The 12,386-nt window shown below is 42.2% G+C and overlaps 1 protein-coding gene across 1 annotated transcript in view; it reads right to left on the bottom strand.

Moving 5' to 3' along the window:
- Nucleotides 1-12,386, bottom strand: part of C2H4orf50 (chromosome 2 C4orf50 homolog) — a 170,355-nt gene that overhangs the window by 3,496 nt on the left and 154,473 nt on the right. The window lies entirely within an intron of this gene.

Genomic DNA, 12,386 nt, shown 5'->3' with positions numbered 1-12,386 from the left:
TAATCCCAAAACATTTGGTAATGAATTCTCTCTAATTATCTCTATTTTTGCACAGGATGAGTTGTCTTTTATCACACTTACAAACTTGATACAGCACCAGTATCGAGACAACACAGGTTTTCTGAAAGTCCTGAAAACTTGTTCTCTAGCTAGTTATGGAAGTTTTAGGGTTGGAGAGTACGTCCCAGCTTTTGCCCAAATTGTTCAACCCATACTTTCATCCTGTATTTCATTATATTCCTATATAATGATTCAGGAAAAGAAGAGTGATCATGACTTCCAGGCATCACTGTGAAAATTCCAGGTTAAGAACCACTGAGGTAGGACCAATAGTGTACTAAGTGATGTTCACCCCCATGCAAGGGGCCATAGCAAATCCAATACAGCACTTCAGTCTTACTTACATCCTCAAAATAGGGATTTTACTGGACTTATATAAATGATGCATAGGCCTCTGCCAAAGGGTAAATTTCACCCTGTAAGTATCTATTTAATTGTTATCAGAGAGGAAGGTTCATGACAGTAATTCAGTATCACCACTGTCCCACTTACAAATCAGCAAGAAGAAAAATAATGTTTAAGAGGAATCTGTGGGAAGAGTTTGAGTGTCTGGTACAGATGGAAGATGAAGTGGTCTTTCCTTACATAAAGAACAGGGCAGAAGAAACCTGAAGTTAAGAGTGATATCACAGAATTAAAGATGGTTCATTCGGAGCTAGTTCAAAAAGGAGCTAGAAAGCTAGATAGGATGTAGTTAGAATGTCTGCAAGGGACTGTAGCTAAGGTGGGATATTACCAGTTGTAAGTATATGCTTCCATAGTAGCTTCCACGGAGTCCTGCCCAGCCTACACCTAAGCACTTTGGCTTGGGCCAAAAGAAACCCTTCCTAAGATAGTTCCTCCTCTTGACTGCTTGTAAAAAGAAAGTTGTACCTAGGCTACAAACAGTCTTTGGGACACTTTTTCTCTTCAAGGCACAGTATAGTTTCAAGCTGTGTGGTAACCACAAACAATGCAGTACAGTGTAGAGGTACACGAGCTAATCCATGTACTAAAAATGGTACAGACATATTAGGGTAGTGCTTTGCCTTTGCAGGATATATTTAGCCCAAGTGGAGCACTGTACTAATGCAGCCACATCTGATTTAGCCTGTTCAGACCTAGCTTTGGTATCTCCACACAAACTTATATTGTACTAGGTAGACATACAGCACATAAAACAAGGCTTGTGAGCAAGCTGCTTTGAAAGCACAGTTCCTTTGGACATCCTTCTTCCCTTAGAGTTCCTATTCTTTGGCTGGGATGAAAAGGAAATACAGAGCTTAGTGTTTTGATGAGGACTAACTGAAGTATTTTCCTCACCTTCCACACAACGAAAACCTCTCTGCTGTGATCTCATCTCTGTGAATAGGACAACAATTTGGGCAAGGGCCAGAGATGATTCCTTGGGGGCTCCAGAAGCTTAAAATGATTTTAGACTTAGCGTATAAAGAGGCTGCTCTTGGAGTGAACTGTGGAGCCCAGCTGCTTGCCCAGAAATCTCATCCCCATTGCCAGAAATGTATGAACCCAAAGGGAAAATTGTCCAGATAGGTCCAGGGGTGTGGGAGCTGCTGTAGTTGCATGGACCCAGTCATGATTCAATTCCTGCACAGTGAAAAGACTCTGATTGACTTCAGTGACCCTGTGTGCTCACTGCAATGATTTTTAGCTTAAGTTCCCAGCTATCCCATTCCATTTCTCAAAGTTAAAGATAAAGTAGACCTACCAGATCCACAGGACACAATGCAGGAACATAAATACGTAGGTTAAAGTCACTAATTTGAAAAGGTTTTCATACCACCTATTTTTATCTCTCTTTCCATGTCCAAACTATTCCATGCATCTCCATTCAACTATCATATTTTCATTCAGGGCCACTGATTTCCCTTGATTTCTCTCCTTTTTTCTTCAAATAAAAACATCTCCTTCCTTCTCTCATCTTATCTTTCATATTCACACCAGCCTCTCTTGTCCCACAACCTTTGCCCTTTTTATTCCTCCGATTCCTTTTGTTCCTTCTGATTCCTTTGCTTATTGCATTATCTTTCTGCCACCCCTGTCATTCTTCTATGTTCCAGACCCCTTATAAAGTCAATGGCAAAAAACATTATTAGTATAACGTTTTGTAATTATTAACTAACTAGATCTCACAGCCCTCTTCTCAGATAGCCATTGTAGCTTTGTACTTAGCCCATGGCAAGGGAAAGATATGCGTATGGTGTCATTTGATCGAATAATAATGCCAAGTAAACACTGACAGGGGATTGAGGCATAGAAGTGCATTTTCATCATTGCAATGGAGTTCTTAAAAGCTGACTGATTCCGTAATACAAAATAGAACATGATTTAAGGGTGCAAGCATTTGTACTTCTGAGCTCTGAAAGCTCCTGATGTGGTATGCTTTGTTTGTGCTAATGCACATGTTTGGGCAATGAAGAAAAGGCCAGACCTTTGCCCTTTCACATCACAAGATGAAAAAAAAATCAATTTCAGTCCCCAGTCCCCTGAAGCACTATTGTAGCAGGTCATTAAACAAAAGAGTCACAGAGAAGACTCTGTGACGCTGCAATCTGCAAGAAGCCTTTACAAAATAAGCGATAATATTGTGGTGTCTGATCCCTGGACCCATCAGTACACTAGGACATTGCTGAGAATGTAATCACAGATGAGTAGTGGGATTTCACTATTGCACCCTATAAGTCATAACACAAAATCATAGGTGTGACAGGAAGATAAGAATGCCTGATGCTAAAGGGACGCGTGCCTGTGCCTAGTGATCGGAAGTTACTCCAGTTTTCCAAGAGGAACATTCTTAATTCTCTATAATACTCTCAGACTACAACTAAACTGAGAGAAATTATAGTTTTGAGCGTGGCCAATGGCAGTGTTGGAACAATCTAATTTACTCCTTGTCTGAGCCAGTCTGAACACCATAATGGTAAAAATGATAATGGATGCCTTTTTATGAATGTTTCCACCAGTCCCTGCACTATTAAATCAGCTGCATTAGTGTAGTGAGAGATTTTCTTAAAGCTGTCAGTGTCAATAGGGCCTTACCGTACAGCATCTCTATCCAATTAACTCCCCAAAGGTAAGACTTCCGTCTACATGTCTGCTGTGAAGTGTATTAACTTGCTTGCCCAACCCCAAGTGTTCATTGAGAAAGGCATTTAAGCAAGCATCTGCATTTCTGCCAGCTTTGCAAAAAGGGCATTGAATAGGCCAGGTGATAGAAACAAGACCCAACACAGAGATCAGCAAAACTCAGCAATTACCAAAGTCACCAGCAGGCCAGATAGAAAAGGAAACAGATTCACTTAGAATATCAGTTGCTGCAGCAAAGCTATCTATTCTCTACCACCTCCAAGAATGTAATTCTTGTGATTACCGTATACACAATCACAAGATTTATGGTGAAGACAAGAAGCTCTTCCCCACAAAGAGAACTCTAAAGATAGGCTTCCTTAGGATCCTCAGTGATGGAAAGATAGAGAACTAGGCTTCGTTTTTCCCCAGACAGAATATAAAATGGAGCTTTCCCTTCTTAGTACACCAATCAACATAGCTTTTTATGACCTTTCCAAGCATGTGAGGCAGGTCTGTGACTACAACCATTTCACTTCTGCCGTGTGGCTAATCCCAGTGCAAACCTGAAGTGCACCGAAAACACTGCTGTACAATTTTCTCTGACAATACGTATACACTATGGGCCAAATTTTCCAGGTGCTTTGCACCTCTACTGATACTGTGCAACCATTAATTCATCTGAACAGGCTAGTGTGCGTCACTAAAGAGGCACAAGACAACCACAACATACCAATGAATCTGGCTCCTGATGTCCAATACAGACAGAAATTCTCCTGCCAAACTTTCAAAGACAACCGAACAGATTTGTGGAAGTGATTCGCACTACAAGATAATGGAGAATGTCACTCAAATCCAGCTCTGCCCTCATTAGGGTGAACATTACTCTCACATTTGCACCATGGAGTCTCCACTGGCTTCTGTGACAGTATTCCTGATTTACACCTAAATATGCAAGAGGGATTAAAACTTGTGCACCCACAGTAGTAATTAAGGCCTTGAAAAAATCCATGGGGAGAAGAGCTATTTTCTGCATTACAGCATGAAAGCATTATAGAGCTATGTTCAGGGGTTTTCCCATTTACATGACTCTGCAAAAAATCAAGTGTCTAGGTGGCAGAGGAGAAGCCCTAATAAAATGATTTCACACAGGTTCCAGGGTGCTTCCACATATTTCCTATTATAAAAATCTTTGTTTACAACAGTTGCAACAATCCATCTAGAATGAAGCGGGCCAAAACGCTGCAAGACAAATCTGTATTTAGTAATGAAACACCTGGGAATACTCAGAACCACTGTAAAGAAATGTTACGTAACTAGCAGCCTAATGATATTTATGAAAACCTTTGATTTCAGCCTTTGAAAAAAATCAGATGGAATACCATGTACACTTTTCATTAATAGCCTGCTGTTCTTAAACTTCATTTCTAATTGATGGATTCTTGTGGGAGCTCAAGAGAGGCTGAATCTCATTAAACTCTGAATGGAGACGTATTGATCCCACTTACAAGCAAAGGACAACAAAGCTTGTCTATATTTCAAAGCGACATAAATGCCATCCCAATTGTGTCCATGGGAAAAAATAGCTTTGGTGTTGAAATTGGGAATAAATTATATCTTCCTTTATTAACAAAATGCAATGGGATTATTTTACATGTTTATGTTCAAAACTGCAAAGAGTGTAAGACTCAGCACAGCCTCACTATAGCTTTATCTTGGCTTGCTTCAATTAAATTAATGTAGCTACACTGGTATAAAATGCAGCAATGTCATAGTGAATCAGGCTTGTTAGTTTCACAATATGCAAAATACGCCTATTCTTTAGCCAGTGTAATCAAGTCCACAACAGTAAATATAAAGATAGGAACAGTGCTGCCATTTTTCATGTTTTGGAAACCTTTGAGTCAAATGTCAAGTATTCTCATTATCATGTTGTTTGAAAAAAAAAGCAGTGTTTACAACCCCTAATTGGACATGGGTGAAGAAAGCAAAAAATGGATTTACAAATAAAAAACGTGTGTGGCTGCTGAAATTCAGTCTTATACATTGTGCCATTCTGGAAGTTCACCCTACCTTGATCCTATTGTTTTGATCCTATTTTGTGAACATACACAGGAAGGATATATGCATTTGCAAGAGTACTGGGAGAAAGTGATACTCTTGACTAGTTTTGTATGTATGTGGTGGGGTACAAAATGCTGAGTTAGAAACTTCTGCAAAGGAAACTCAAGATTCATTTTGATTTTCAGACCCCTTTTTATGAGCGTCTGAACAATGAGCAATTATATAGAAATATGTGATTGAGTTGAGCGATTTTTTTAAGTCAAGGTTATTACAAGCAGCCAGCAAGATGACTCTGACTCATAGCAGATTGGTGAATAGATCAGGAAAACTGCACATTTATAGTAGCATGGCATAACACTTAGTCACTGAAGACAGAAGATGCTCAGATTGCTCCTGAAGTGATTGCTGTCTCCTTAAATAATGGTTTTAAACAATGCTGCAATGCAGCTGAAATGGTGAAAAGAAATCCCTTCCCCCTAAAGAAATATCATAAACTGAACTAAATATAAAAGTCTAATCTATAGCCAGCAGGTCTGCTTTGCCATTGTCATCCAAACACCACCTTCCGAGGGAAGCCAGGTTTCAGCAGTTTGTCTATTCATGCTCCCTTGAAAGGGCACACTTGAGAAACAATATATGAAGAAAAGATGATGCAGCAGAAGGAAGATTTCTAGGTGCAGTGCTCTGCAGCTAAAAGTTTCAGGGTGAAACTGCATATCAGAATATGTTAAGTTCTTTTTTCATCTGCTCTGTAAAAATTTTTAGTACAAACCAAATATGATTCTGTAACTTGGGTTCTTAAGCAGAAGACAATAGGCAGAACCATCAAATACTTCATCAAGGATTGTAATTCAAGACTAGAAAAATCTAATTGTAAGAATTTACTGCTCAGAAATGCATAAAACTTATCTGTTGTAATAAGCATTTACAGTTAATTCAGTAGATCCTTCCGGATGTTCAGTAATGCTTAAGACCCCATGATTCCATGCAATAGCATAACTAGGATGGGCAAACGGAGAGTTGACTCTGAGGGGGCACCAGGATCCCCCCCACCAGGAGTCCTTGCTGCAGCAGGCAGCCCTGTGCTGCCCCTCCCCAGCCACAGGAAGTAGATAGGGCAGCACTGCACCGTATGCATATCTGGGGGGACAGGGAGTAAATAGAATAAGCAGAACCCTTGTCTGTGCCCCCTTCCCCACCAGGAGCCTTGCATCTCTATGCCCAATATGTAAGCATGGGGAGGAAATAAGTGAATGGGTCCCTGGCTTCCAGGGAGCCTGGCCACAGGGTCACTGCCTCTGGAGTGTAGTTGACACTGCTACAGCAGTGGCAGCAGTACCCCAGGAGGGTAAGCCTTCCCTTTCCCTCACCCATGTCTTCCCCTGTTCCCCCTCCCCACCCCGGTCTATAGTGGCAAGCATACCAGCTCCACCCCACGCCTGCCCTCCAGCCCCAGGCATTCAAGGTACCTGTACACATGCAGGGAGGCTGCTCCAATGTGCTGTAATTACAGCGTGTCAGAGAAAGCTCCATTAATCGGTTCTACTGAAGTATGGTAATTAGTATGCTTCAGTCAGCCTCCACATCTCATATATCTGCATCTCCACACTTCAAAATGGTGGTGTGGGTGCCTACCACCCTTTTGAAGCATGCGGACACTGATACACAAGGTGCTGCGAGCGCTTCAATTACAGTGGCTGGCTCTTAGAGCTGCTCTAATTAAAGTGCCCCTCCTTCCCACCGCCAGAGCACAATGTAAAAATCCCCTCAATGACCTGGGTATGCTTCTGATTCCATGCGAGTAAGGATAGCAGTCTCCAGATCATGTCACAAACTCCTGCAAGACCGTTTCAGGCTGGGCATAAGGAAGAATTTCTTTACTGTCCGAGCCCCCAAGGTCTGGAACAGTCTGCCAGCGGAGGTGGTTCAAGCACCTACATTGAACACCTTCAAGAGCAAATTGGATGCTTATCTTGCTGGGATCCTATGACCCCAGCTGACTTCCTGCCCTTTGGGCAGGGGGCTGGACTCGATGATCTCCCGAGGTCCCTTCCAGCCCTAATGTCTATGAAATCTATGAAATAAAGATTTTGCTTAGGAAATAAAGCTGAGAGTATCACACAACGTCCTATCTCCAAGACGCAGTGTTACATTTGATACAGTTCTACCTAATACTTAATTTAACTAAACATCTGTGTGTAGTTTGGGTAATGTCCAGATATTTCAGATAACATCCAAAATAATTTAGCAGACTTCCAGCTAGATAGGTTTAATCATCTCACTTGCTCCATCCAGAAGAGGCTGCCTAAGTATTTGAATTCTGTGGAACAGCCCACAGAAGTTGGGGAGGTAAAATTCATCTCCAAATCCAAGACTGGGGTTCAAGATGACTAAGCAGCTGCCATGACTGTAATAATGGATAGTGACTACAGATCATCTGCAATAGTCACATGGAGGTATGCACTCCATGGCCCTTCCCTAGCTCACTAGAAACCCAAACTAATCTACCCCTACAAGAGAGGTCTACACTAACCTGCCCAACACCACCATCAGCCTATTTTCATAATGCATTAGGAGGCACTTTTGCATGTGTCCCAGCTAGTAATCCCTAAAGTAATGCAGAGGGCTTTCTGGAAGCCTTGCAAGCCAGGCATGAATTTTATCCATAAACAACACTACTGCTGCCTTAGACCATAAGTTTATAGTCTATAATACAACATTGCCCTGACATAATGTAATGCACTCCTGGGAATAAAAATGTAAATCTCTTTTCAGAATGTAATAATTTGAAAGGCATTAGGCAAGCCAAGCCATATGCTGTTTGCATCAATATTTACCAAGGCACAGAATCTGCATGGTCAGATTTGACTCTCTGCAGCAGAGGATTCAACCTATACTGTATGACCTACATAGTGGAAAGTCAAACCTTGTTGCAACCACTTGCCCTAAGGCAATGAAAAACTAGGAAATCAGCCAAATTAAACACACCAGCCCAAGTTCTTCCAACTTATTTTGGCATCTTTGGTTTGCAACACTGATGCCAATTCACCTCAAAGCTGCCACAGACTATAATCTATAATGGGAGGATCACCCCATGTAGGAGATGTTCAAATAACATAGTGCTTCTAAGGAAGGGAAGCATTTTTGAGGAACATAGAGAAACCAAGTATCTGAGCCTGACAGGAATCCAGAGTTGTGGATGAGCATGTACAAAGGGGTCAGAACCAGGTAATCAGAGTCATATGTCTAATCCAAATGATATCCACGTTGGGAGCCCGGGTAAGTACAGACTCGTAGGTTAGCAGCTTCAGGAGATCAGAGTAGGCAGGAGAGCCTGAGATACACCAGGACTTTCAAGATTTATGGTTTCAGAGCAGTCCCTTCAAGTGGTCTGTCATAGAGCCCAGGCACCTTTCCCTTCAGGTATTCTTGAAACAGTGGGGTGTTATTCCAAATGGAAACAAAACCAGATTGCAGAATATCAAAATCCTCTTTGAAATGGAAGGACCTTTCTCCCTCCTACATTAGTTATACTAGGGGTGTCAAACTCATCCAGCCCCATGAGATTCATGGGTCTGGGTGAGTGGCGTGGAGCCAATCCACAGGAATGATCCTACCCATGGCTCTGCCCCACTTCCCCTTTGCCTCCCCTGCCCCTAGCATCCCTGATCCAGCAGCTGCTCCAGCCAGTCTGGGACCTGTATGCAGTATGGATCCTGAAGCAGCAGAACAGATGCAGCATGCAGCACATCGTGGCTGGAGGAGCAGTTGCAGTATGCATGTTGGCCTCCCTGGCCAGACTAGGCTGCACATGGTGCCTGCTCAGTCTGAGACCTATGCTGCATGCAGTGCCAGTCTTGGGAGACTCACACTGGCTGGAGCAGGCACCATGTGCATCATGTATCCCAAGATGGGCACCACATATGGTGCAGTCTGGCCAGGGTGGCCAGTGTGCTCAGAGCAGCTGCTGCTCTGGCTGGACTGTGCTGAACACAACACCCATTCTGGCCTCTCTGGGACTCATGTTGCACACAACGCAGGTCCCAGGCCAGCTGGAGCAGGCACTGGAACAGGTATACTGGGGGAGGGGGAAAGGGAGGGAAAGGGGAAAGAAGAGGGGATTTGTGGGCCAGATCCAGAAAGCTGACCAGCCCCACACTATGGGCATGTGCCATCTCCCATGTGGCTCTGATGAGACCCAGGGGCAGTACTAAGGGCCAGATGATGGGGGTCCCTCAGCAGGATCCAGCCTGGAAGCCACATATTTGACATGTTTGAGTTATATTATGTAAAGATCCTGCTGATATGAAACACATCTCAGTTCATAAGATGCACATATTGACGTACATGGCTGAGTACATTGTCATCCCCTTCCATTATCTTTCCCTTTATTCCCTACTGATAGACTGATTTGTTACCTCCTCTTGCTAATTTGCTTTGTTTTGGAATATCTTCAGGGCAAGAACACATGTCTCATAAAATATATCTGCATAACTCTATAAACATCCACAGAATAATAATACAATACATGAAGAACAACAATACCCATAACAGTCTAAAAAGGCATTAGCTTCACTTCTGCTCAGCTGGAAAAAACTTGTACTGCTATGAACACAACGCTTTGCATACAGGCCAACAGGCTTATATGACAGTGATGCATCTGGCATGCTGTCCCACATAAGTAAAGCAGAATATGCTGTGACCATTGCAACAGATTTGTTCCCTGTTCATCAGCTGTTTTGGTTCTATGTTTTCTGTTCAGGAGCAACCATTGAAATCTCATCACTCAGCACCCAACATACCCACAAGGACCACTATTATATGACACTAACAGTAGAGGATATACCACAGTTGCGGTTTGACAAATACTGAGGTTAGATGTTGCCTCTAATGATCTTACTGTACTTTTCCTTCCGGAAACACAGTTGCCAAAATTCTGTGGTGATTAAAATCCATCATATTTAAATACCTTTTAAAATCCATTTTTCACTGAAAATTTACCCACATCTTTCATTCCTATTACTATTACCATTGTCTTCTCCTCCCCACTTGCCGTTCTATTGCAACCACAACATGGTTTATATATCTACCAAATGTAAAGGCTTCATGTAACTGAAATTACGGTACCACCGTGTGCGCTCAGGGGCTCAATGTAACTGGTAGCTTTGCATTTGGAAACACATATCCTAATTCAGGTCTATGAAAATACCAACTTTCAGCTTCATCTTTAACTTGGTCTTTCCACTGCTAATTTGAACCTTCCAACAGGGATTTTCATGGGGTCAGTATCAGGTCTAATACTTCTCTATATACTCATAAATAAACTGCAAGTAACTAGAAAAATCACTGCTAAGAAAACATCCGCAGAGTGATAAATACTGATGAGTAGAAGCAGCATCCATTAAAAATGCATTTCACTGTGGAAAATGCAAATTATATACTAGGAATAAAATTATAGCTCAGACCTATAGAATGGGGGATGGTATGCTGGAAATCAGTCACTCTGAAAAGGATCTAGGGATCACAGAATACAAGCAACTTAACAGGAGCCTCCAGTGTGATGCAGTGCTTAACTTGGCTAATGTGCTCCTCAGATACATCAGCGGAAAATGCAGGGAAGTACTGAGAGTCTGAGCTGATGCCATGCTGAGGCTGAGGGGAGAGCAGTGCATAATGCTCTGGTGTCTACACTTTAAAAAGTACTGTATTTAGTTGAAAATAAGACAACCTAAAATATAGGACAACCCACCAATAATTACATTTTATATATGGAAAATGTATACATTTGTTATAATTTTCCAGGTATAGGTCTAAGTATTGAAGGGTTGTCTTGAATTCTGCCCTGCACCCTCCCCAAACTACTACAGTAAGAAAAGCAGTGGCTGGGGGGTTTCAGGTACCCCCTTTGCCCTATGCCCCATGCACTTCTTCCTATAGCCTGCCTGCCCAGCCTGCCACATGCACAGGCCCCCCCACAGCCTCCACCCATTCCTCCCTACCTCCCCCAGTCTTTGCCCAAATCCCCAGCCTCTGCCTCTTCTTTGGGTGAGCATGTTTGGGTGGGGGGGAAGGGAGGCACAGAAGCAGCAGAGGGGAAGTGAAGGTGGGGGCAGAAGGCTGCTGTGGGAGGTAGCCACTTGCATCCTGTGTACTTCATATATGATTATAGGGCAATGGGTTTTTTCTCCCCCATGCTGATTGGGGGAAAATCCTTGTCTTATATTCAAGTAAATACACTATGTTGAAAAACAGAAAAGGACAGACAGAAAAGGCTGCAAAGATTTGTGAGTTGAGGAAACGCCCTTTTGAGAGGCTCAAAAAGTTCCATCCATATAGCTTGCAAAAAAGATTGATAGGCAACTGGACTATAGTTCATAAGTATCTATACTGGAGAAAAAACAGGGTTTATTAACCACTGGAACAAACTAGCAAGTAAAGTGATAGATCATCCATCTTCAAAGTATTTGATTTAACACAGGATGTCTATCTGAAGATATGCTTTAATCAAACACAAGGGCTTTTGATCAACACAGAGGTGGATGAGAAAAATTCTACATCCTCTGTTATAAAGAAGGTTATACTAGGTGTCCGCCTTTAAAACCTGTGACTATAAAAAACATCCTACTATATAATAAGCAAGAGCTAATGAGATGATTTGGGTCTGGCTATACAAAACATGCCCACTGGGTCTGCTATGACCTGGACATGGAGAGGTTTCTTTGGGAATATTACCATATTATCATTTAATAAATCAGCACAGGAATATCCTAAAGGGGGGACCGGCACCATTTAGACTGAATGAATGGTACTCTCAAGAGAAAAGAGGGGAATAATGGTGGAGCAGTTAAGGCATCTCACTACACAGCAGAGTAAGATTTCTAGTCAAGATTCATACCAAAGGCCACCCTGAGTTGACCCAACTGTAAATAGATACCTAATCATTTGGGATGAGGAGTGAAAGGTGTTACATGACTTTCTTGTTTGTTGCTGGCTATAGAAATTAACACGTCTTAGTCACACTAGCCCAATGAATCATGTAGGTTCAAGCAGACTTTTTCAGGAGAAAAATATTTATCTTCTGATGGCAAGTCACTTAAAACTTTTGGAGAAAGTTCGTCTTACTGTATTTGGTCATGTGAACTCTCAAATTTACCACTTTTCCCTTTGTGGAATATCCTGCCAACAAAGAAGGGGTA

This window comes from Crocodylus siamensis, chromosome 2 (genome assembly GCF_052110815.1).
Source record: "Crocodylus siamensis isolate JL-2025a chromosome 2, ASM5211081v1, whole genome shotgun sequence".
Lineage (NCBI taxonomy): Eukaryota > Metazoa > Chordata > Crocodylia > Crocodylidae > Crocodylus > Crocodylus siamensis.
The sequence above is the reverse complement of the archived record's forward strand: the minus strand, read 5'-3'. Positions and strand labels throughout refer to the sequence as shown.